This window comes from Geotrypetes seraphini, chromosome 16, assembly GCF_902459505.1.
Source record: "Geotrypetes seraphini chromosome 16, aGeoSer1.1, whole genome shotgun sequence".
Classification (NCBI taxonomy): Eukaryota; Metazoa; Chordata; class Amphibia; order Gymnophiona; family Dermophiidae; genus Geotrypetes; species Geotrypetes seraphini.
The window spans coordinates 48789289-48816331 of NC_047099.1; the positions used below are offsets into that span (position 1 = coordinate 48789289).

Consider the following 27043-nt stretch of genomic DNA (forward strand, 5'->3'; position numbering starts at 1 on the left):
CATTTGTAACAGAGTAGACACCGAAAAGGGAGTGGAAAATATGAAAAAGGACCTGCAAAAGTTAGAGGAATGGTCTAATGCCTGGCAACTAAAATTCAATGCAAAGAAATGCATTTGGGGATTAATAATCGGAAGGAACTGTATATGCTGGGAGGTGAGAAGCTGATATGCACGGACGGGGAGAGGGACCTTGGGGTGATAGTGTCCGAAGATCTAAAGGCGAAAAAACAGTGTGACAAGGCAGTGGCTGCTGCCAGAAGGATTCTGGGCTGTATAAAGAGAGGCGTAGTCAGTAGAAGGAAGAAGGTGTTGATGCCCCTGTACAGGTCATTGGTGAGGCCCCACTTGGAGTATTGTGTTCAGTTTTGGAGACCGTATCTGGCGAAAGACGTAAGAAGACTTGAGGCGGTCCAGAGGAGGGCAACGAAAATGATAGGAGGCTTGCGCCAGAAGACGTATGAGGAGAGACTGGAAGCCCTGAATATGTATACCCTAGAGGAAAGGAGAGACAGGGGAGATATGATTCAGACGTTCAAATACTTAAAGGGTATTAACGTAGAACAAAATATTTTCCAGAGAAAGGAAAATGGTAAAACCAGAGGACATAATTTGAGGTTGAGGGGTGGTAGATTCAGGGGCAATGTTAGGAAATTCTACTTTACGGAGAGGGTAATGGATGCCTGGAATGCGCTCCCGAGAGAGGTAGTGGAGAGTAAAACTGACTGAGTTCAAAGAATCAGAAAATAATATTAAATATTGAACTAGGCCAGTTACTGGGCAGACTTGCAGGTCTGTGTCTGTATATGGCCGTTTGGTGGAGGATGGGCTGGGGAGGGCTTCAATGGCTGGGAGGGTGTAGATGGGCTGGAGTAAGTCTTAATAGAGATTTCGGCAGTTGGAACCCAAGCACAGAACCGGGTAAAGCTTTGGATTCTTGCCCAGAAATAGCTAAGAAGAAAAATAAAATAAAAAATTTAAATTGAATCAGGTTGGGCAGACTGGATGGACCATTCGGGTCTTTATCTGCCGTCATCTACTATGTTACTATGTTACTATCCATAACGGTTTACAAGGGGTTACATAAATAAAAAGATAAAACATCATTTGCTCCACCAAAAGTTGGGTCTTGAACATTTTCCTGCAGGAATTCCTCTCTCCACCTTGTCGATTCCATAACTTGACTCCTGCACACTGAATTGCAAGATTCTTACTTTGCGTATCCCGCTGCACCTTTTGCACTTTGCTTTGAAAGGGTTGCTAGAAATACCATCAAGCTCTTTTCAGACTTGCTGGACCAACTCCTTGCCAGATACAATTCGTAATACATCTGCTCATCTGGCTTTTCGAAAATTACTTGCGGTGTATTTGTTTTGCCCAAGCTTTTGTGGACAGTGTATTTGGCAGATGCTGGATAATAACAGATTGTTCTTTGTTTTATTGTGCATCCACCTAGATGTAGAAATGGCACAGGATAGAAATATATTTAAATAAATAAACATAGGGTCTGTAAATACCAGGGACCGTGGGCACTAACAATATTCCAAAGTGTGGAAGTACCAAGCGTCATGGAGGGTGTACACACAGCTGAAAATACCAGGGATCCCAGAGGCTGAAAATAGCAAGAGGATGACGGATGACAACACTTGAGAACATGGAACTGAAAATACTAGAGATCTCAGGTGGCTGAAAATACCAAAGAACACGGGCGCTAAAATGGCCAAGAGTGTGAAGAATGAAAATACCTGGGAGCTTCCTCAGCCTCGACCTTTGATTTTGCTGAGATGGTTTTTCCCTCAATATCCTGACCTCAAATGGGCTTTTAAAAGTGCGGTCGCTGTGCTTGCCCTATTTCCATCACAGACCCACACCGCTGGTGTCTTCAGTGTCTGGGGCTGAAGCTTGCACTCGTTGCTCCTTTCTTCAAAAGCGAACGTTAAAAAGCCGCCAAATTCAACAACGTCTTCTTTTCGGTGTCGCTATGGAGGGTGAGCCGACACCAGCCCTGACATTGGGATCCGCATCAAAGTCGACACCGCAACTTTCAACGTCTCTGGAATCCTCCTCGGTGTCGCTACCAGTGGGTAAGCCGGCTAAGAAGGCTTCCCCCACCCCTTCAGACCCTCAGGTCTCTTCTGCTGAGCTCAAGGCGCCCTAGAAAATGCTCAGCTCTGATTCAGGTGAGTGCCTCGTCATCGGCCTCCTCATGTCCGAAGCGCAGAGTGGCGAAAAAGCCAGCAGTACCGGTGCACTCGCTGAAACAGCAAATTAGAGAACGGGAGCAGTTACAGCTTTTACTTCCTGTAATGGCGACACCAGCGCCTCCCGTGTCAGTCCCAGTCCAGTCTGAGCTTTCCATGTTGGCACCGATTGTTTCAGAATCACCATCGGTCAAAGAATCGATGTCGCAAACATCTCAACACCGATCTCCAGTGTCAGTAAAGTCGGGTAAGGCTTTACAAAAGATTCCATCAACCCGTGATCCTGATCTTTGCGGAGATTCTGAAGAACCTCTACTTTCTGACGATGAGGAAGTTTCTTCAGAAGAAGATTCTAATCCCCCATCTTCTTAGGAACCTACTTCGAAACCTGACAAGGCTTCCTCTTCCAAAGTTTTAAAAGATCTGTCAGAGACTTGAAGCTGATTCTAAAAAAATCTAAGCAATTTTTAGATGCTTTAGAGTAGACTATGAGCAGCCACCTAAGGAGTTTCTCAAGCTCCCTCTGTCTACATCAGGGATCTCAAAGTCCCTCCTTGAGGGCCGCAATCCAGTCGGGTTTTCAGGATTTCCCCAATGAATATGCATTGAAAGCAGTGCATGCGCATAGATCTCATGCATAGTCATTGGGGAAATCCTGAAAACCCGACTGGATTGCGGCCCTCAAGGAGGGACTTTGACACCCCTGGTCTACATGATATCTTAAGGGAGACATTTTATAAAAATCTAGAAACTCCTTTAACAATCCCTGTGGCTCCTCGCAAACTTGATTCCCTGTATCGGTTTTGATAAGACTCAGCTACCACATGAATCTCTTCTTGTTGAGTCCACCCTGAAAAAGTCTGCAGGAGCCAGTGTGTATGCCTCAGTACCTCCTGGCAGAGAGGGTTATCCATGGATTGCTCTGGCAACTATGCTTTCCATTTTTCTTTTTATTTAAAGCATCTGGTGAATCAAATTGCTATCTTTCAAAAATACCTTCCTGACTGAAAATTGCCTTCCCTGTCTGCTTTTCACTTCTATCCCGTTCTCGCGGTCAGGATGTTGTGATTTGTATAACTGAAACATGGACCACTGACCTTTCAGAGGCCTTGTTAAATGGGAATATAATGAACACGAATGCCTCCGATGGGATCCTTTCACAACCCGAGATAGCCAACATGGACCGTCTCCTTGGAAACCCAGGTACTCTTTTCTGGCCCACCCCCTGGGGTGTGGTACCTCTGCATTTTGCTTAGTTGAGCGAGAAATCCCCCCAAACCCACACTTACGCAGTGCCAGCGATAGCGCTCTGACTTGCTCAGGGGACCAGCCATGAATCTGAACACGTTGAAACACCACAGTGGCACACTGAGACTCATCCATCTAGGCAAACCCTTTTCATCTGCCCCGTCTGTCTCCAAATGCTTCCCTGGTAAGCCATCTCAGGCTCTGTCACCTTCCATTTGGCTTTCTACAACATCAAAGTCCCACTGACTTTTGTAATAATTCCTACAGCCGCCAAAACTAATGAGGCTATGATGATTTTAAAAAACCCCAAAATTGGCCTCTCCATGCCCTTAGCATGACACTACTATGCAGGTCAGCCGCTGCTGTTAGGATGAAACCGCCACCAAGCACCCTATGTGGGATATCCCGAGTGCCTCAGTACCAGGGATCTCATTGCGAATTTCAGGGCCATCCACAACTCTTTCAATGGAGAAACACCACCTCCTTGCAGCTTCATTTCATGTCCTGTATTTCTAAAGCTTCCTTCCATTATGGAAAAAGTCTTCTTGTGCAGTGTCCACACCTTTGTAACAACAGCACAGATAATGTGAACAGAGGCAGCTACAGATACATTGTAAACAACAGCACAGATAATGTGAACAAAGGCAGCTACAGATACATTGTAAACAACAGCACAGATAATGTGAACAAAGGCAGCTACAGATACATTGTAACAACAGCACAGATAATGTGAACAGAGGCAGCTACAGATACATTGTAAACAACAGCACAGATAATGTGAACAGAGGCAGCTACAGATACATTGTAAACAACAGCACAGATAATGTGAACAAAGGCAGCTACAGATACATTGTAAACAACAGCACAGATAATGTGAACAGAGGCAGCTACAGATACATTGTAAACAACAGCACAGATAATGTGAACAGAGGCAGCTACAGATACATTGTAAACAACAGCACAGATAATGTGAACACAGGCAGCTACAGATACATTGTAAATAACAGCACAGATAATGTGAACAAAGGCAGCTACAGATACATTGGGCTAGACCAGGGATAGGCAATTCCGGTCCTCGAGATCCGGAGCCAGGTCTGGTTTTCAGGATATCCACAATAAATATGAATGAGATAGATTTGCAGCTCAAGGAGGCAGTGCATGCAAATCCATCTCATACATATTCATTGTGGAGATCCTGAAAACCTGACCTGGCTCCTGCTCTCAAGGACCAGAATTGCCTACCCCTGGGCTGGACTCACTAAGCCCACCGATCAAGTCCCAACCACTTTGCGCCCACTTAGTGACCTGATTCCCTAACCTGTGTCCCAGTCATCCTCTGATACCATCCTGATCCATGCATGCAAAGTAGTCAGGCAGCGATTCACTAAACAAATTTGAGACACTGACTGGGCTGGCCGAAGTAACTGCTGGGGACCAGTCGCTCACGTCCTTTTTGGCTGTCTTCACCCTGAAATCCCAGCCCTGCAGCCCATTAAACCATCAAAAAGCCCCCTGCTCTCTGCCCCGAAAGGTGTTGAACAGGGATACATCGCTGCACTTCCAGCCAAGCCCTGCTCTTGCTGCCCTTCCCCACGGTGCGAGCCCACGGTTTTAACCCACGGGGCTGCACTACGGGGAAGGGCGGCAGAGAGCAGGAGAGTCGGGGCGGCACAGACTTCCAAAAGCCTGACGTCGCGCTGGGCCGGTTAACAGTTCCATCTTGTGCAATGGACTGCAGTACCTTCAGGTCTTTGCTATATTATTTGTAAGCTTGCAAAGGATTAATTATCTACCGCCAACAGGCTTTGAAGTTTTGATTTCCTGCCATTAGCTGCAATAAGAACATAAGAACTGCCATTTCCGGATCAGACTTTAGGTCCATCAAGTCCGGTGATCCGCTCATGTGGAGGCCCAGCCAGGTGTAACCTGGCGAAAAAAAACTTAGTCACCAGCAAGCCCAGTTTTGCTCTAAAAAGAGTATTTTAAACAGAGAAGTCATGGCAGTAAATAAAGTTCCAGTGGAGAGCATGTGCAGAACATCTACAGGCAAAGAAGATGGTCTACGTATGCATCGGGATCGCTCAGTAGCGATCTGTGTGGTTGGTGGGGGCGTTTCTCCGATTGCCCCCATTTGAAAATTAGCCTGTAATGAATTGGTCGACCTAAAAAACACACATTCATTATAAAATAGTTCCCAAAGTGTAATACAATGCTGCCATCTAGTGGTAATTTTGGGAACTATGACCTAAAAACACACATTCATAATAACATACAGTAGTTTCTTCAAGTTACCACTAGATGGCAGCATTGTATTAAACGTTGTGTTTTTAGGTCTATTATGAATAACTGTTTTTAGATCATGAGCGCTAGGAAGATGTGCTCCGTTTAAAGAATTCTCAGCGGTAAATAAGTGATAATACTTAATGAAGAGTAATGGGATACCTTCCTTTTCTAATCTCCTGATGAAGCTCCTAATAGAGTGAAACAGAGTTGTTCCATCTTAAAAGCTTAAGAATCAGCCGTGACCAGCTGACATCTGTGGCTTCCTATTGCAGCAATTGTCAGTATCAAAACTACAAGCACTATGCGCCTTATTTAATTAATATTATTTAAGTGATTGCAATTGTGAGTAAGGCAACAAGAGTTTAAAGGTAGCTTTGAAAAGGAACTGACAATCTTTATCACTATAAATGTTAGTAAAAAATAAATTATTAAATACAAAAAGAATATTTATGTAGAGAAAAATACAAATTTTTTTTTCAAAGATAATAAGCAAATAGGCAATTAAAGACCAGTGAAAGTTCACATTGGGTTGCCTGGGCAAGATCATTCTAGAGCCCAAGGTGGCCAAATTGATTGGCTAATGGACTCCAATGACTTAAATTACTTAAGCAGGTGAGTCTAGTTGGAGACCTCTTCAACCCCACCTTATCCATGTAGTCCTGGGTTCTGTAGAGGTCTCCCAAAATCGGGTGTCCAAATTGATTGGTTAATGGACTCCCATGACTTAAGTTACTTGGGCACCAGTCTGAACTGGTGGTTTCTGGGGGCCTAAATTAGCTTATGTGGGACAGTTCTTAAGAGTGACCCTATTGGGTTAGACTAAAGGGCCTCTGGCTCAATCCAGGTCATAAGATTCCAGGCTATTTACTCCCCACAGGTAAGCTGTGTTTTCCCCCAGGTCTTCCTTATAACAAACTATGGATTGTCTTTCTAGAAACATGTCCACTTTTTTTTTTTTTTTAATGCTGCCATATTGACTGTCTTAATCCTCTAGTATCAAGCTCCTGAGCTTATGTACTGAGTGAAATATATTTTCCATTTGTTTTCAATGTATTACTTTGTATCTTCCTGGCATTTCCTTTAATCCAGTACTTTGAACATGGCATCAAGGTGCACCCCCCCCCCCCAGTCAATTGGATAATTAGGAGATTGGCAATGAATATGCATGGAGGAGATTTGCATGTGGCTGGACAACTGGACACAACACTGACCCTAGTCGACAAGTGATTCATCGTCTGCCCGTTTCACTCCACACCAGGTTTTGTAGATCTCTTATCTCAAGCTCTTTAGCTTTCCTCAGATGAGTCCTTCAATCCCCTTCACCGCCCCCTCCCCCCTTCCTAGTTCTTGCTGTCTTTTGGGAGAGGTTTATTTTTATTTATTTATTTATTTATATACCACCTAAAACCTTAGCGGGTTACAAAGTACATACATTAAATGACTTTTAATATTTGACAATAACATGGCATAAAATTTATTCTGTGTCTGTGTTTCCCCAATAGATAATGCTCTATCTTTTTTATTTTTTTTCCAAACTCCTCCCCTTTTATAAAACCGTAGCGTGGTTTATAGTTCCAGCCATGGCAGTAACAGCTCCAACACTTGTAGAATTCCTATGAGTGTCAAAGCTGTTACCACCATGGCCAGCGCTAAAAACCGTACTAGAGTTTTTATAAAAAAGGAAGGGGGGGGGGAGAATATCTTTAAAAGTTTCTTAAAGTGCACATTGTGGCAGGGAGCCTGGGCAGGGTGATAGAAAGCCTGTGCCAAGCACCCGGCAAGTCCCTATTCCCTCCACAGAACCTAGGTTTAAACCAGAAACATTGTAGTACAGAAAACTACACTTCCCAAGAACCTCTAGTTTTCCCTGTGCCAGGAAGAAAGAGTGCGGAGGAACTCTTGATAGAGAGGGATGGTGTCTTTAAGTTTCCCCTGTGTCTATTCTTAAGCCTAGAGCAGTGCAGCTGGGGAAAGTTAGACAGATTTGTGCTGCACCTTTTAATCCTGTCCCTTTAAGAAGAGACAGAAAATTACCTTGGCTTCAAGCCAGGAAGCCTCTGCTGTGCTCACTGATACTAATTAGGGGGAGGGGCCTGACTGTGAGCCCTTATCCTCCAGCAAAGCTGGGCCAGAGGAGGAGAGAGCTGCAGGAGAAGAACAGCTCAGAGAGAGCCAAGTAGCAAGGACAGAGATTTCCCTACTGGGGAATTGCCTATGCTAGAAGCCATGCATGGTAGCACAGCTAAAGCAGGTCAGAGTTTCAAAGTTATCATTGAGAAAGTTTGCTGCTCTGCTTGCTGACTGTGTTGAATTCTCTCTGGGCTGAAACCTGAGCCCAGGGCACCTGAGTAATGCCGTTTGAAATGGACTCAGCTGACTGAACGGTAGAAGGAAAGTCAGAAGCTTCATGCATTCTGTGGGACAGTAAGAGAAGCTTGGTTTTGAATGGTTTTCTTCTCAAATAAGTGAGTCTGTGTTTATGTGGGAGAGGACCAGCAGTATTGAGAAAGTTATTTTTGCCTTTCATGTTTCTTTCTATGTTTTCTGCTTGGAATTTGTGTGACCCAGGGAAGGGGTTACAAAACCTGAACTGGACTTTCCAAAGTAATAGGACTGTGAGAATTATGCTGGTTTTTCTTTGGGGTATGTTTTAAACCCAAGCTGGTTTTTTTCAAGGCTGCTTATTTTGCTAGACTAGCAATAAGACCCCTAGGAGTGGGGGGAAAGTTTCTTTATTCAGCATTATGTTTCTTGCTGGGAAACAGCCTGACCCACAGGTCTAGGGCGGGGTTGCTCCCTCAGCACTGCCAAGGGAAAAACCCTGGTTTTGAATGTGAGTTTTTTTTCTTTTTCTTTTTCTGATTTGGTAAAGTTTATAAGACGTGCCAGAGCTTGAATGTTGGGTCCTGTTTATGAACTTTGCTTAGCCTGGAGGCACTCCAACTGTTTGGTTATATTTGCTCGATTATGCCATCTGACATGACTGTGAATTGAATTAATATTTCCAATTAAAGGAAACATTGGCTTGATTTTGAAACTCTGTGTGGTTTGGTTCCTTTTGGCACAAAGTGAACAGCTTAGCGGGCGTACACCAGTGGGCCTGGGGGCCACTGGCAGGATCTGGGTCACAAACAAACTCTATTCCTTGTGGCACGGGGCCCCGGGTAAGTCACACTGGCCTAGCCCAAGCGTCCCTGCCACAATGTATACTCGGGTGGCACCATGGGGTGAGAGGCATTATGATATTCAGTCTTATACTCTCCATCCCTTTCCTAATAAGTATTCTGTTGGGGGGGGGGGTGAGGTTAGCACACAGCGCAGAAGACTAACATGTTCCCAATGGTGACATCTTTTCAACTCTTTTCCTAGGGGATTCCTAATATTGAACCCTAGCATTGTGTAGATCAGTGTCCTACACACTAAATCCAGTGCCGTGGCCGGAAAGCATCTGAAAGTGCAGAGACGTTTGTTTATTTATCTAAAAAAAACTTCAATATACCGCCTGGAGTCTCAGGGGTTTCCAAATAAACTTGTGTAAACCAAAACCAATGCAAAATATTCTTCTAAATAATATTAACACATGTGCGAACAAAACCTACAAATTCTTCAGTAACAAAAAAACGTGACGGAAATGCCCAAACAGCGTTAGGAAAGACCATTAAGCTTTCCAATATGACATTCCAGCAATAGAAAACATTTGACGTTGCGATGACATCATACGTGCGCGGAGGTCCTCCAGCCGCAACCCTGAACCTGTCTCTTCACCAGTGGGGTATCCAGGGGACAGGAGGAGGGTGTGTCCTGATATCGTTTCTTGTCGTAACTGTCCTGGAGAAGCCTTTTCCCCGTGCTCATCACTAACACAACCGAGATTATCGGAGGAGAAAAATCTAATTTGGAGGCCAACTGGTTTAATATTTCACAGATGATTATAACATTTACTCCAAGCATTAGAAAATATAGCAAAAACATGGATTTTTGCATTCTGATGCTCTTTTGCCAAAAATCAGAGGGTTATATCGAAAAATTAAGGTCGGTTTTGAATTTGGCGACCCCTCCCCCTCAAATTACTATAGAACACCCACCACAATTCATGCACTACCGTGATACCAAATCTCTCTCATTAGGAGTGTCATCGGTAGCATAGCAAGGGAGAGGGTGCCTGGCATCGCTGCATTGTGCACCCTCCTGCTGCTCACGCCGGCCTTGGTTCCCTTCTGACATGTCCTGGTCCTGCAACCAGGAAGTGATATCGGAAGGGAGCCAAGGCCGGTGGGAGAAGCTGCTTGTCCCGGCACGTGGGGGAGTGGAGAGGAGGCCAGGCCCCAGCACCCCTTACCATGCCACACTGCAGGGAAATACTTTTAAAACCAATAGGAGGAAATATTTGTTTCACTCGGAGAATAGTTAAGCTCTGGAACGTATTGCCAAATGTAGCGTAGCTGGTTTTAAGAAAGGTTTGGACAAATTCCTGGAGGAAAAGTCCATAGTCTGGGGAAGCCTCTGCTTGCCCTGGATCGGTAGCATGGAATGTTGCTATTCTTTGGGTATCTACAATTTTGCTTTCTCTTTGACATTCTGGAATGTTCCTCTCTTGAGGGGATGTATCTATCCAAAAACTTACCCAGCGCTGGCCATTGTTGCAATGTCTGAACACGGAGTTTATGTGCCCAAGTACTGCGGTTTGTTCTTTGAATTAAGGAATGTTTAAAAGTCTTGTGGTATAAGCTACTAATCATGTCTGCTTTTTAAAATTATGTTCTAGTGCAGCCTTGGATGCCCTGACGCAACTTCGTGAGATTCTGGATGGCCACCGTCAGAATGGGCAGAGCAGACTTGCCACCTAAGAGCAGTGTGGCGTTGAATTATAGTAGGTGTTCGGATGAATATAGAGGAGCGACATCAAAAGATAAGTATTGATGACTCTTCTGTAACATTTCAAACTGGCACGCACCTAGACGCACTTAAAAGCAACCTCACCATTACTGCCCTCTTGCCAAGTTGATGTAAACAGTCGGAAGCTACTCCTGGCCATCTAAATCCCTCGACTGGGGCTATCCAGCGCACTTAAAAGCGTGCAGCTATTGTTCTTGCCTTCACTGCCCTTCACTGCCAAAGTGGTGTAAAGTCAGGGGCGACTCCTGACCATTTGTTTACATCACTTTAGCAAGGGGCAGTGATGGTGATGAAGGGAACAAGAGCTGTACACATTAAGCACGCTGGATAGCCCCAGACAAGAGATCTAGTCGGGGGCGACTCCTGGCCATTTGTTTACATCACTTTAGCAAGGGGCAGTGATGGTGATGAAGGGAACAAGAGCTGTACACATTAAGCACGCTGGATAGCCCCAGACAAGAGATCTAGTCGGGGGCGACTCCTGGCCATTTGTTTACATTACTTTGGCAAGAGGGCGGTAATGGTGATGAAGAGAACAAGAGCTGTATGCTTTATAAATTTTTCATTCTTACAAAATTTTTTTTGTACAATTAAAATATTGTAAGAATGAAAAATTTATAAATAAAATATTAAAAAAAGAGCTGTTTGCTTTAAGTGCATTAAATAGCCCCAGACAAGGGATCTAAATGGCCAGAATTTGCCCCTGACAGTTTATATCACTTTAGCAAGAGAGTGGTGATGACAACTGCACACTTAAGTGCGCTGGATAGCCCCAGACAAGGGATCTAGTCAGGGGCGACTCCTGGCCATTTTCATCCCTCGTCTGGGGCTATCAAGCGCACTCAAAATCGAGCACCTCTTGTTCTTCTCTCAACCTTTTTCCAAAGAGTCTGGGGCTATCCAGGGCACTCAAAAGCGAACAGCTCTTGTCCTCGCTCTCTTGCCTAAGTGATGTAAGCAGTCAAGGTCGACCCTGGCCGTTTAGATCCCTCGTCTGGTGCTATTCAGCGCACTTAAAAGCGTGCAGCTCTTGTTCTCGTCGCTGTCCTCTTGCCAAAGTGATGTAAACAGTCAGGGGTGACTCCCGGCCATTTAGATCCCTCGTCTGGTGCTATCCAGCAAACCTAAAAGTGTGCAGCTCTTGTTGTCGCCAATCTCTTGCCAAAGTGATGTAAACAGTCGGGTCGACCCTGGCCATTTAGATCCCTCATCTGGTGCTCTCCAGTGCACTTAAAAGCGTGCAGCTCTTGTTCTTGTCCTCGCTCTCTTGCCAAAGTGATGTAAACAGTTGGTCGACCCTGGCCATTTAGATCCCTCGTCTGGTGCTATCCAGCAAACCTAAAAGTGTGCAGCTCTTGTTGTCGCCAATCTCTTGCCAAAGTGATGTAAACAGTCGGGGCCAACCCTGGCCGTCTAGATCCCTGATCTGGAGCTATCCAGCGCACTTAAAAGCGTGCAGCTCTTGTTCTTGTCCTCGCTCTCTTGCCAAAGTGATGTAAACAGTCAGGGTTGACCCTGGCCATTTAGATCCCTCATCTGGGGCTATCCAGTGCGTTTTTAAAAGCATGCAGCTCTTCTTGCTGTTACATCCCTTTGGGAAGGGGGCGATGACTATGATGACAAGAACAAGAGCTGCACAATTAAGCATGCTGGATAGCTCTAGAAGGATCTAAATGGCCCTAGAAAAGGGGGTCTAAATGTCCAGGAGTCAAACCTGACTGTTTACATTCCTTTGGCAAGAGGGCAGTTACAGTGAAGACGAGAACAAGAGCTACACGATTAGAAGTCATTTTCAAGTGATTAAAGTAACTTTAAGTAATGTTATATTACATGTATATGGTGCCGGCTTTAAAACCTTTCATTTTATGTTATCCATTAGGTACAGGCAAATATGGCCACTTAAATAGATAAACTAGGCTGGAAAAGACTTTGACCGCTTGAGAATGCTTCAGTTGGTGAAATGGCTGAGCTCCCGTTGGATCAAGCTAAGTACTTTTGCTCCATTATAGACTGGGTTGATGCAATTGTCGACATTTTTTGTAAATATCAATAACCCGTTTGGGAGTTCGCAGACTTTGGTGTTTCAATGGGGTCCGGATATCACCTCATCAGTGATGGGGGTTTTGGTGCTTGAAGTCTACTGTTCCCTTTATTAATGATATCAGTTTAAATGGTTTTCTCCACACTTGTCTCAGTGTGAATGTTTGATTCAACTCTAGTTGAGCAAGATTTTTTGTTCTAAGTTTATTAGATTTGGGATTGCCCCTGAATGCTTACATTACATTGGCAAGAGGGCAGTGACGATATCAAGAGTTGCACGCTTTTTAAGTTTGCTGGATAGCACCAGACGTGGGATCTAAATGGCCGGGAGTCGTCCTTGACTGTTTACATCCCTTTGGCAAAAGGGTGGTGACGAGAACTAGAGCTGTAGCTCTAGACGAGGGATCTAAATGGCCTGGAGTCGCCCCTGACTGTTTACATCCCTTTGACAAGAACAAGAGCTGTAGCCCTAGATGAGGGATCTAAATGGCCGGGAGACACCCCTGACTGTTTACATCCCTTTGACAAGAGAGTGGTGACAAGAACAAGAGCTGTAGCCCTAGATGAGGGATCTAAATGGCCTGGAGTCGCCCCTGACTGTTTACATCCCTTTGACAAGAACAAGAGCTGTAGCCCTAGATGAGGGATCTAAATGGCCAGGAGTCGCCCCTGACTGTTTACATCCCTTTGACAAGAGAGTGGTGACAAGAACAAGAGCTGTAGCCCTAGATGAGGGATCTAAATGGCCAGGAGTCGCCCCTGACTGTTTACATCCCTTTGACAAGAACAAGAGCTGTAGCCCTAGATGAGGGATCTAAATGGCCAGGAGTCGCCCCTGACCGTTTACATCCCTTTGACAAGAACAAGAGCTATAGCCCTAGATGAGGGATCTAAATGGCCGGGAGTCGCCCCTGACTGTTTACATCCCTTTGACAAGAGGGTGGTGACAAGAACAAGAGCTGTAGCCCGAGATGAGGGATCTAAATGGCCAGGAGTCGCCCCTGACTGTTTACATCATTGTGACAAGAACAAGAGCTGTAGACCTAGAAGAGGGATCTAAATGGCCGCTAGTCGCCCCTGACTGTTTACATCATTGTGACAAGAACAAGAGCTGTAGCCCTAAATGAGGGATCTAAATGGCCGCTAGTCGCCCCTGACTGTTTACATCCCTGTGGCAAGAGGGTGGTGGTGACAAGAACAAGAGCTGTAGCCCTAGATGAGGGATTTAAATGGCCAGGAGTCGCCCCTGACTGTTTACATCCCTTTGACAAGAACAAGAGCTGTAGCCCTAGATGAGGGATTTAAATGGCCGGGAGTCGCCCCTGACTGTTTACATCCCTTTGACAAGAGAGTGGTGACAAGAACAAGAGCTGTAGCCCTAGACGAGGGATCTAAATGGCCTGGAGTCGCCCCTGACTGTTTACTTTCCTTTGGCAAGAGGGTGGGGAACACAAGAACAAGAGCTGTAGCCCTAGAAAAGGGATATAAATGGCCGGGAGTCGCCCCTGACTGTTTACATCCCTTTGACAAGAACAAGAGCTGTAGCCCTAGATGAGGGATCTAAATGGCCGGGAGTCGCCCCTGACTGTTTACATCCCTTTGACAAGAACAAGAGCTGTAGCCCTAGATGAGGGATCTAAATGGCCGGGAGTCGCCCCTGACTGTTTACATCCCTTTGACAAGAGAGTGGTGACAAGAACAAGAGCTGTAGCCCTAGACGAGGGATTTAAATGGCCGGGAGTCGCCCCTGACTGTTTACATCCCTTTGACAAGAACAAGAGCTGTAGCCCTAGATGAGGGATCTAAATGGCCGGGAGTCGCCCCTGACTGTTTACATCCCTTTGACAAGAACAAGAGCTGTAGCCCGAGATGAGGGATCTAAATGGCCGGGAGTCGCCCCTGACTGTTTACATCCCTTTGACAAGAACAAGAGCTGTAGCCCGAGATGAGGGATCTAAATGGCCGGGAGTCGCCCCTGACTGTTTACATCCCTTTGACAAGAACAAGAGCTGTAGCCCGAGATGAGGGATCTAAATGGCCGGGAGTCGCCCCTGACTGTTTACATCCCTTTGACAAGAGGGTGGTGACAAGAACAAGAGCTGTAGCCCGAGATGAGGGATCTAAATGGCCAGGAGTCGCCCCTGACTGTTTACATCCCTTTGACAAGAGGGTGGTGACAAGAACAAGAGCTGTAGCCCTAGATGAGGGATCTAAATGGCCAGGAGTCGCCCCTGACTGTTTACATCCCTTTGACAAGAGGGTGGTGACAAGAACAAGAGCTGTAGCCCTAGATGAGGGATCTAAATGGCCTGGAGTCGCCCCTGACTGTTTACATCCCTTTGACAAGAACAAGAGCTGTAGCCCTAGATGAGGGATCTAAATGGCCTGGAGTCGCCCCTGACTGTTTACATCCCTTTGACAAGAACAAGAGCTGTAGCCCTAGATGAGGAATCTAAATGGCCAGGAGTCGCCCCTGACCGTTTACATCCCTTTGACAAGAACAAGAGCTGTAGCCCTAGATGAGGGATCTAAATGGCCAGGAGTCGCCCCTGACCGTTTACATCCCTTTGACAAGAGAGTGGTGACAAGAACAAGAGCTGTAGCCCTAGATGAGGGATCTAAATGGCCAGGAGTCGCCCCTGACCGTTTACATCCCTTTGACAAGAGAGTGGTGACAAGAACAAGAGCTGTAGCCCTAGATGAGGGATCTAAATGGCCAGGAGTCGCCCCTGACCGTTTACATCCCTTTGACAAGAACAAGAGCTGTAGCCCTAGATGAGGGATCTAAATGGCCTGGAGTCGCCCCTGACTGTTTACATCCCTTTGACAAGAACAAGAGCTGTAGCCCTAGATGAGGGATCTAAATGGCCAGGAGTCGCCCCTGACCGTTTACATCCCTTTGACAAGAGGGTGGTGACAAGAACAAGAGCTGTAGCCCTAGATGAGGGATCTAAATGGCCAGGAGTCGCCCCTGACCGTTTACATCCCTTTGACAAGAGAGTGGTGACAAGAACAAGAGCTGTAGCCCTAGATGAGGGATCTAAATGGCCTGGAGTCGCCCCTGACTGTTTACATCCCTTTGACAAGAACAAGAGCTGTCACCCTAGATGAGGGATCTAAATGGCCTGGAGTCGCCCCTGACTGTTTACATCCCTTTGACAAGAACAAGAGCTGTAGCCCTAGATGAGGGATCTAAATGGCCAGGAGTCGCCCCTGACTGTTTACATCCCTTTGACAAGAGAGTGGTGACAAGAACAAGAGCTGTAGCCCTAGATGAGGGATCTAAATGGCCAGGAGTCGCCCCTGACCGTTTACATCCCTTTGACAAGAGAGTGGTGACAAGAACAAGAGCTGTAGCCCTAGATGAGGGATCTAAATGGCCAGGAGTCGCCCCTGACTGTTTACATCCCTTTGACAAGAACAAGAGCTGTAGCCCTAGATGAGGGATCTAAATGGCCAGGAGTCGCCCCTGACTGTTTACATCCCTTTGACAAGAGGGTGGTGACAAGAACAAGAGCTGTAGCCCTAGATGAGGGATCTAAATGGCCGGGAGTCGCCCCTGACTGTTTACATCCCTTTGACAAGAGGGTGGTGACAAGAACAAGAGCTGTAGCCCTAGATGAGGGATTTAAATGGCCGGGAGTCGCCCCTGACTGTTTACATCCCTTTGACAAGAGGGTGGTGACAAGAACAAGAGCTGTAGCCCTAGATGAGGGATCTAAATGGCCAGGAGTCGCCCCTGACTGTTTACATCCCTTTGACAAGAACAAGAGCTGTAGCCCTAGATGAGGGATCTAAATGGCCAGGAGTCGCCCCTGACCGTTTACATCCCTTTGACAAGAACAAGAGCTGTAGCCCTAGATGAGGGATCTAAATGGCCAGGAGTCGCCCCTGACTGTTTACATCCCTTTGACAAGAGGGTGGTGACAAGAACAAGAGCTGTAGCCCTAGATGAGGGATCTAAATGGCCGGGAGACACCCCTGACTGTTTACATCCCTTTGACAAGAGAGTGGTGACAAGAACAAGAGCTGTAGCCCTAGATGAGGGATCTAAATGGCCAGGAGTCGCCCCTGACTGTTTACATCCCTGTGGCAAGAGGGTGGTGACGACAAGAACAAGAGCTGTAGACCTAGATGAGGGATCTAAATGGCCTGGAGTCGCCCCTGACTGTTTACATCCCTTTGGCGAAAAAAAACTGTACCCCTAGATGATGGATTTAAATGGCCGGGAGTCGCCCCTCACTATTTACATAACTATGGCAAGAGAGTGGTGACATCAAGAAGAAGAGCTGCACGATTTTAAGTATGCTGGATAGACCTAGAAGAGGGTTCTAAATGGCCAGGAGCCGCCCTTGACTGTTTACATCACTTTCGCAAGAAGGTAGTGACAAGGACTGTGACAGGAACAAGAGCTGCATGCTTTTCGTTCGCTGGATAGCCCCAGATGAGGGATCTAAATGGTCAGGGTCGACGCTGACTGTATACTTCACTTGGCAAGAGAGCATAGACAAGAATAAGAGCTGCACGCTTTTAAGTTTGCTGGATAGCCCCAGACGAGGGATCTAAATGGCCAGGGTCGACCCTGACTGTTTACATCACTTTGGCAAGAGAGCAAAGACAAGAACAAGAGCTGCACGCTTTTAAGTTTGCTGGATAGCATCAGATGAGGGATCTAAATGGCCAGGGTCGACCCTGACTGTTTACATCACTTAGGCAAGAGAGCAAAGACAAGAACAAGAGCTGCACGCTTTTAAGTTTGCTGGATAGCACCAGACAAGGGATCTAAATGGCCAGGGTCGACCCTGACTGTTTACATCACTTTGGCAAGAGAGCAAAGACAAGAACAAGAGCTGCACGCTTTTAAGTTTGCTGGATAGCATCAGATGAGGGATCTAAATGGCCAGGGTCGACCCTGACTGTTTACATCACTTAGGCAAGAGAGCAAAGACAAGAACAAGAGCTGCACGCTTTTAAGTTTGCTGGATAGCACCAGACAAGGGATCTAAATGACCAGGGTCGACCCCCGACTGTTTACATCACTTTGGCAAGACAGCAAAGACAAGAACAAGAGCTGCATGCTTTTAAGTTTGCTGGATAGCCCTAGACGAGGGATCTAAATGGCCAGGGTCGACCCCGACTGTTTACATCACTTTGGCAAGAGAGCAAAGACAAGAACAAGAGCTGCACGCTTTTAAGTTTGCTGGATAGCACCAGACGAGGGATCTAAATGGCCAGGGTTGACCCTGACTGTTTACATCACTTTGGCAAGAGAGCAAAGAGAAAAACAAGAGCTGCACACTTAAGTTTGCTGGAGAGCACCAGACGAGGGATCTAAATGGCCAGGGTCGACCCTGACTGTTTACATCACTTTGGCAAGAGAGCAAAGACAAGAACAAGAGCTGCACACTTAAGTTTGCTGGAGAGCACCAGACGAGGGATCTAAATGGCCAGGGTCGACCCTGACTGTTTACATCACTTTGGCAAGAGAGCAAAGACAAGAACAAGAGCTGCACGCTTTTAAGTTTGCTGGAGAGCACCAGACGAGGGATCTAAATGGCCAGGGTCGACCCTGACTGTTTACATCACTTTGGCAAGAGAGCAAAGACAAGAACAAGAGCTGCACGCTTTTAAGTTTGCTGGAGAGCACCAGACGAGGGATCTAAATGGCCAGGGTCGACCCTGACTGTTTACATCACTTTGGCAAGAGAGCAAAGACAAGAACAAGAGCTGCACGCTTTTAAGTTTGCTGGAGAGCACCAGACGAGGGATCTAAATGGCCAGGGTCGACCCTGACCGTTTACATCACTTTGGCAAGAGAGCAAAGACAAGAACAAGAGCTGCACGCTTTTAAGTTTGCTGGAGAGCACCAGACGAGGGATCTAAATGGCCAGGGTCGACCCTGACTGTTTACATCACTTTGGCAAGAGAGCAAAGACAAGAACAAGAGCTGCACGCTTTTAAGTTTGCTGGAGAGCACCAGACGAGGGATCTAAATGGCCAGGGTCGACCCTGACCGTTTACATCACTTTGGCAAGAGAGCAAAGACAAGAACAAGAGCTGCACGCTTTTAAGTTTGCTGGAGAGCACCAGACGAGGGATCTAAATGGCCAGGGTCGACCCTGACTGTTTACATCACTTTGGCAAGAGAGCAAAGACAAGAACAAGAGCTGCACGCTTTTAAGTTTGCTGGAGAGCACCAGACGAGGGATCTAAATGGCCAGGGTCGACCCTGACCGTTTACATCACTTTGGCAAGAGAGCAAAGACAAGAACAAGAGCTGCACGCTTTTAAGTTTGCTGGAGAGCACCAGACGAGGGATCTAAATGGCCAGGGTCGACCCTGACTGTTTACATCACTTTGGCAAGAGAGCAAAGACAAGAACAAGAGCTGCACGCTTTTAAGTTTGCTGGAGAGCACCAGACGAGGGATCTAAATGGCCAGGATCGACCCTGACCGTTTACATCACTTTGGCAAGAGAGCAAAGACAAGAACAAGAGCTGCACGCTTTTAAGTTTGCTGGAGAGCACCAGACGAGGGATCTAAATGGCCAGGGTCGACCCTGACCGTTTACATCACTTGGCAAGAGAGCGAAGAGAAGAACAAGAGCTGCATTCTTTTAATTTTGCTGGATAGCTGCAGGCAAGGGATCTAAGTGGCCAGGAGCAACTGCTGGCCCATTACATATTTTTAAATATCGACTTTGTATGCATCTCCCCGTGTCCAGAGTTCTAATCCCCTGTTGTATTTGCTTAGGCTCTATTGTCTGCTTGAGTCTCGTCATGTTGATTCAGTGGCTGTAAGGGAGCTTTGGTGACCAGAGTTCTGGGGTTAGTCTTGGATTGTGGACATGTTTTTCTCAGTTCTTGACATGTGTTCCTTCCCACAGGTAGAAAAACACTGCTTCCACAAGAGTCCTCAAAGCTGGATCTGGATCGAACACATGCTGGTGAGTCGTCTTCAAGGACTTATTCAATGTATCGCTTTGGATGAGCTTGGGTCCATATCTTCTTTATCTAAGCCTTTTCTTGAGGCTTTGCTCCACAAGAGCGCGTGGGGAGAATAGCCGTCTTATCATGGCTTTGGCTCTGCTGCATTTACTGAGCAGTACGACAGACAAATGACTGCTAGAGGTTCTCCTGGTATCTTTCCTCTGAGTGCACTAGGGACATCTGATGATAATTTGCAGCTGCCAGCCTGGAACCCTCTGATAAGTACTGGTGGCTGGATTATGGTTCCTGGAGGGCCATGAATATTCATGTGATCTGTATGCAATGGTGTGCCAGTATGCATATTCTTTATATAATCCTAAAACACCTGGCAAGCCAAGTGTGTCTCCAGGAGAAGGGCAGTGCTGTCTGTTGGCCAATGCTATGTCCATAGGATTAGTATGGTTTGGAGGACCTGTTGACCCTAAGAACATAAGACTAGCCTTACTGGGTCAGACCAATGTCCATCAAGCCCATTCTCATGGTGGACAATCCAGGTCACTAGTACCTGGCCAAAACCCAAAGAGTATCAAGATTCCATGCTTCCAATCAATGGCAAGCAGTGGCTTCCCCTTGTTTTTCTCAGTGGTTTTAAGAAGGGTTTGGACAATTTTCTGGAGGAAAAGTCCATAGTCTCTCTGGTCCAGTGAATTTATCCCTACTAAGCTCAAATTTTATGGAGATTTCAAATTCTGCTTTTGTTCCACATCTCTTCTGATCCCTACTACCGCTTATCTGGAAAATTATTCTCTGCTATGATCTCCTGAGTGCCAGTGATGGGTCGGGTGTTTTCAGGTGCCTAGAAGTGGGCAAATTAACCTGACTCCCAAACTACGTACTCGTATGTAAGGATAACTCTGGCCATGTGTCTTGGAAATCCAACTTATTACTGGCCCTTGAGAGAGAGAAGCTGGCCTCAGTTGGGTTGTCTTGTGGTGCAACTGAGGTAGGATTTCTGCTTCATCCCCAGCTCAGCAGGACAGTATTGCAGGGTGCTGTAGTTTTGATTACACACTGGGGTTTGTGGTTATTTTTCCTCTGCTGCATATTGACCTCACCCAAGTTGATTTTAAGGGCTGAAATGAGGACACTAGACCAGGATCCCCTGTTTTCTCCTCTGCAGCCAGCCAGCAGATATGGGAATTGTGGTAGGAATCACTGTTTCTGCCTTCCTAATTGGGATTTTCCTGATCGGCAGCCTAAGGTTTATCTATTCCCAAACAGGATTGTAGTCTTAGCTACACCCTTCCATCCAAAGCATGGACACTGCTGCCTTTGAGTGCTTGCATGTGTGGGGGAGCAGGTCTGATTTTTTGGGGTGCGCACAGTGTGTTTCAGTTTTCTAGTAGGTGAAGGGTAGCAGCCGACTCTTCTGTTACTTCATGAGAGGTGATCAAGGAACGAAGGCCACCCTATGAGTTGCAGAGGGTGAACGTGGAGGCTGATTTGTTTATACTAAAACGGTAGTCAACGAAAAGAGTATAGCCAAAAAGATGTGGAAACCAATTTGAGTTGTATCTAATGTCTGCACAATAAAATTGACCATTGTGATCTGCAAATTCCATCTGTGCGGGATCTGAGGTTAATGTCATCTAGGGATAGTATCTTTCATTGCATTGGCCCCAGGGAATGGAACAACCTCCCTGAGTATGTTTGTCAATAGCAGAATATACAAAACTTTAAAAAATTACTCAAAAGGCACTTGTTTTGTCAGATGAAATATAAGATCTGAGATTGTTTGAACAAAGAGGAGCGATTGTGGATTGTAGGGTGCTGGTCACTGATGTATTCTATGGTCTGATCTGTTTAATGATTGGAGCGATATTTGTCGTTGATGCAACTTGTACATATGACAATATATGTTTTGTATGCGAGTTTGTAACACACTGGATAAGGGCAGGGATAAACAAACGAACATAAAACCCGACACAGGCCATGTTTCAGCCACATTAAGGGCTGCCTTTTTGAGTGTTATCTAATGCTGCTGGTCTCCACCGAGACACTTTTACTTTGAATCATCAACAGGTGAAAGCCATAGCGTTTATACGCCACCTAGTTTTAATAACCCCTGATGCAGCCCTTAATGTGGGCGAAACATGGGCCTGTGCCGGGTTTTATGTGATTTTTCTGTCTGCACAACAAAATTGAACTTGGTTTCTACACATCAACTTAAATTTAGCTGCTTGTCTCCTCCTCCCTCACCCCTTAAATCTAATTGTGGACAGACAAAGGAGGTGATGTATGCAACTCGGATACCCTGCAAACCCAGGACAGGTTTGGGAATCCCTGACCTAAGCAGTTACTTACTGTCTCTCTCTCTTCCCTAGACCCAGGGAGGACCTTTCTCCTGGCACCCTTGCTGCCTCTGACTGCTGAGAAACTGCAGAAAGCTTCCTCAGACTGAGATTCTCAGAGGAACCCTCAATAGGTAAAGTACTACCAGTGTGGCCTTCAGCTGCCCTCTGTCTCTTCCTCCTGTTTAAGGAAACTTGTACACTGCAGATTGGGCTTTTTGTCTCCTGCCTGTTTCACTGGCAAATTCCTGGGTTCCAATCCCTACCGTGGTTGGCTCAGCCTGACACTGGTGCCTGAGAAGTGATATCTTCTATTGTGTTGAATAAAAAAATCAGAAAAGTCATTTTATTTGTGCCTAAAATTCAAGACCAAACTCATGTGTTTCAAAAATATATTTCCCCGAGTCCATGCCTCTCCCTTATTTGGACAAGACCTTCTTCCCCCTCCCTTGCTATAAATTTTCAGTTTTTCACTGTGTGCCTGTCTTATCTCTCTCTGCAGCCTGTAAGAGGTGAATGGTTGGATGCAGGACCAAACCTGGAAACAGTGGCCAGGGAAACCCCTTTGAAGAGCTGTGAAGACTTTCCTCTTCAACTACAGATCCAGCCGCAAACAAGTCCCTCTGAACTCTCTCCCACCAACCCTCTGGCCCTAAGAATTCAAACTCTGCTCAAGTTTCTGTACTGCCCAGCCTTGTCATTGTTACTGTATTGTATTTCTAAATTTACTGTCCAATGTAACCTGTTCTGAGGATGGGATAGAAATCGAATGGAACAAATGGAGAGAACTGAATGTGTCCTGGAAATGTTGTAGCAAAGATCTTATAATAAAGTTTGTTCCTTATGTACTTTGCACTTGGGTGTCTCCCTTATTCCTCTGAAGATGAAAGATTCCAGCATTTACTATGCTTGTAAATTGTGTTGGTCTGTGTCCATGTAACAAGACTTTCTACCCACACGAGCTTTGGAAGTTGGGCTTTTAGAAGGCCCGTGGGAAATAAGAGCTGATCAGTGCTTAACTGGTTCTGCTCTCTCTGGATATAACAGATGCAGAGGGACTGTTGAGCAAGGCTTGAAGTGGGAGGTTTGGTAAGATCTTGAGTATGTCTTGCTTCCTCCTATATCAGCTGATGCTCTAGAATGACGTGGACGAAGCCATCCTCTGAGGTTACTTAAACATCTTAAGTGCTGTTGGCACAATTTTTTGTAACCAAAGACTTTAAAGACCTCTCTCCCTGTTCTGGTTTTTAGCCATATCTAATATGATAGAGAATTGCAGCTAGAGAAACACCAGATGAGCAGAGGCTTCAGCAAATAAGTCGATCCCTGCTCTACCCAAATACCGGCTTAGCAGAGCTGCCTTGGCCCCTCCTACTGAGTAATGGTTCAATCTACCCAACTACCGGCTCGGCAGAGCTGCCTTGCACACATGACCCCCCTACTGAGTAATGGATCAATCTACCCAACTAGCAGCTCGGCAAAGCTGCCTTGCACACATGGCTCCTACTGAATAATGGTTCAATCTTCATGGTGCTGTGTGATTATTCAGTAGGAGCAACCTTGGCAGTAGGTTTTTTTGGCTTTTTTAAGGAACTATGGGGATGATGCAAGAGATGCCTTCTTGAAAGCTTCATGGGATGATGTGTCTGATTGCCGCCTTAAAGGTGCTGTGGGATGATTCCTATAAAGTGATCCTCTTCAAGAGGGCATCTGCTGAGTCACCTTAAGGCTGTTTGTCTTCTGGTGGTGCCGTACATCAACCCTTCATTGGAAGCCCTTGCCACTGACACTACAGTTTAAGGGTTTGAGGACTGTGTGCGATAAGGTTGGAACTCTAGCTGTGAAGGCCTTTCTGCATATTTGACACTTGTGGGGCTTCTCACCTTTCAGGGTGGGGAAGAATAGTCCCACCCAACTGCTCTGCTCCCCTCCCCAACCCACCCACTGATCTGCTCCGCCTCTTCCTCCATCCCACCCACTAATCTGCTCCCCTCCCTCAACCCATCCACTTATCTGGTCCCCTCCTCCTCCAACCCACCTACTTATCTGCTCCTCCTCCTTCAACCCACACAACCTGCTCTGGCTCCACCTACTTCCTCTGCTCCCCTCCTCCTACCCACCTGATCCCCACCCACCTGCTCAGGCCCCTCCCACTTATCTAGTGGTAACTTTGGGAACTATGTTATTAATAAATATGTTTTTAGATCATCGTTCCCAAAGTTACCCCTAGATGTCAGCGTTGTATTACACTTTGGGAATTATGGCCTAAACACACATTCATAATAACATAGTTCCCAAAGTTACCACTAGATGGCATCCTTGTAGTTCACTTTAAGAACTATTATTTTAAATGTGTTTTTAGGTCATAGTTCTCAAAGTTACCACTAAATGGCAGTATTCTATTACACTTTGGGAACTATGACCTAAAAACACACTTATTCATAACAACAAAGTGTAATAGAACACTGCCTTCTAGTGGTAACTTTGGGAACTATAACCTAAAAACACACTTATTCATAATAACAAAGTGTACTACAACACAGCCATCTTGTGGTATGTTTGGGAAAGTGTAGTTACTTCCCTGTAATGTAGGTTTTCACTGTGGGAACTATGATGGAAAAACACACTTATTCATAATAACAAAGTGTAATAGAATACTACCATCTAGTGGTAACTTTTGGAACTATGACTGAAAAGCACATTTATTCATGTTTTGTTTTTCCCATGAAAATTTATTGAAAGTTTTTCAAAATACAAAAGGAAAGTGGTACACAAGAAAAGTACAATAGTCAATAATGTACAGACAAAGTGTTGGTGTCATATGAAAAGTACATCAATGTAAGTGAGGAAGGGGTATAAAATATAATACTCAATAATCCCAAATCTAATACAGGTAGGGACAGAAAAAAGAAGGATGAGTAGACAGGGGAGGAAAGGAAAGAAAAAAAAGGAGGAAGGGCAAGATAGAATCGGTAGGAGGGAAAGGAGAAGCTATCTAGGAAAGGGAGGAAGAGGAGAGGAGCAAGAAAGAAAAGGAAGAGGGAAAGAGATCCTCGGAGGCCTGGAAAAAAGAAAAGGAAGGAAGAAAAAGATAGGAATAAGCAACAAGTAAGTAAGAAAGAATGAAGGAGATGCAGTGAGAGTGATAAATTACAGAGAATTCAAGTACTCTGTAAACACTGCCCATTTGGTGAGAATTTTGGTAGATAGAGGTGAGAGAGTAGAAATCAACATTTCACGTTTGTGCTAGAGGAGTACTGATTGAAACCAAAAATGAACTGAAAGAGTGTCAAATGATTTCCAGTTAGAAAGTATAAGTCGTAAAGCTATGATAAAAAGTGTATCAAATAGCGAATGTTGAAGAAGAGGGATATTAACTGTTGGTGCTTCTGATTTGAGCAAGATAATCGAAGGGGAAAGATCCAAGTTAAAATGAAAAATTGAACCAAAAATAGACCAGACGCCTAACCAAAAGTGCTGCAGCAACAGACATTTGAAAATCATATGAAGGAAGGTGCCAGGGAGGGTCTTACAATTCCAACATTTATTAGTGGGGAGTAGACCAGCTGTATGAAGCTTTTGGGGTGTCCAAGTCGTCCTATGATGGAAGAGGAACATTGATTGTATCGAATTTGCAGAGGAAATGGTTCTAGTACTTTTAGACCAGAGAGTTGACCATTGTCTGTCACGGATAGGGTGTCTCACATCAAGTTACAAGACTGCACGAAGGGAAGCATCTGTATTCATAAAGGGTGTGATGAGCAATTTATAAAGTTGGGATGCTACATGTCCCACTTCAAGAAGCCTAGAACAGTGAAGGATCAAAGAAGGAGGTTCCTTTACAAGAGAACGTAGTATTTTTGATTTTGAAATTACTGTAGTAAGTTGTAACCATTGATAAAAAGCCGAGGTAGGCAGAGCAAATTTGTCACGTAATTCCGCAAAGGTCAAAAGCTGTACAGCTGGTGTACAAAGATCAGCAAGTGACCAGATCCCCAATTTGGACCAGTTTGACCAGTATATTGTCTTTTTGTCAATTAGAAATTGTGGATTATGCCACAGCGAGATCATAGAGGAGGTGCGGATAGAAACATCTAACAATTTATCCAATTCAAGTAAGCACGAAACTGATTGGGAAATGATGAGATTGGTCTCATGTATGGATGTGTGAGATGTTAGCAAAGCAATTAATGAGGGAGAGAAGGCACAAAGGGCGTGTTCGAGGCGCAGCCAAAGAGGACTATAGCCTAAGGCAGGAGAGAACCATCTGCTAGATTGTTGCAGTATAAAGGCCTTATGATAGGTTAGAAAGTCAGGTAACAATATTCCAGCTGTAGTTTTGGGAGATTTAAGTTTCTTGAGTGCAATTTTTGGTAGTTTGCGGTTCCATATAAAGGTAGAAATAAGTTTATCAATTGATTTGTAGAACGAAGTTGGGAATAATCGTGGGATCATGCTGAGAACAAAGTTTATTTTGGGGGCAAAAACCATTTTGATTGTCTCCATTCTACCTCACCATGAAAGATGAAGAGGATGCCATGAGTGTAAAAGAGTTTTGATATGATCATTTAATTTTCCACTATTATTATGTACTGTAGGGGATAGGGTAGCATATAAGTCAATTCCTAGACATCTCATATGAGTAGGAGACCAAATAAGATGAAAAGGTTGAACTAGGGTCTGATTAGAGTGGGCATTGAGTGGTAATACTTCTCTTTTATGTTGATTAATTTTATAACCAGAGAAAAGAGAAAAAGAATGTATCAATTCAAAAAGGGCCGGAAGAGATTGGTTGGGATTGGAAAGATATAGGAGGACATCATCTGCATAAGCTGTCAATTTATGTTCTAATTTATTGTGTAGGATACCAGTGATTTGTTCACAAGAATTGATTGCTATGAGGAGAGGTTCAAGAGCGATATTAAACAAATAGGGCGATAGGGGACAGCCTTGTCTGGTACCCCTATAAAGCAAGAAAGGAGTGGATAAGATATTATTTGTAATTATAGAAGCCTTGGGCGATGAATAGAGAATTTTAACATAGTCAATGAATTGAGGGGGAAATCCAAACCAACGCATTGTTTGAAATAGGTGTGAC

General features: G+C 45.2%; 1 long non-coding RNA gene across 7 annotated transcripts; it reads left to right on the top strand.

The window, feature by feature from the left end:
- The first annotated feature begins 6296 nt into the window (after window positions 1-6296).
- LOC117349917 lies at window positions 6297-22798 on the top strand. 7 transcript variants are annotated; one of them, XR_004537207.1, is made up of 5 exons: window positions 6297-6341; window positions 10495-10599; window positions 19552-19611; window positions 21979-22079; window positions 22448-22798. It is a non-coding gene; the product is annotated as an uncharacterized LOC117349917 (long non-coding RNA). The 7 variants fall into 7 exon arrangements; XR_004537203.1 differs by lacking the exon at window positions 6297-6341 and adding an exon at window positions 6382-6606; XR_004537209.1 differs by lacking the exon at window positions 6297-6341 and adding an exon at window positions 6382-6606 and having other exon boundaries at window positions 10500-10599.
- The last annotated feature ends 4245 nt before the right edge of the window (window positions 22799-27043 follow it).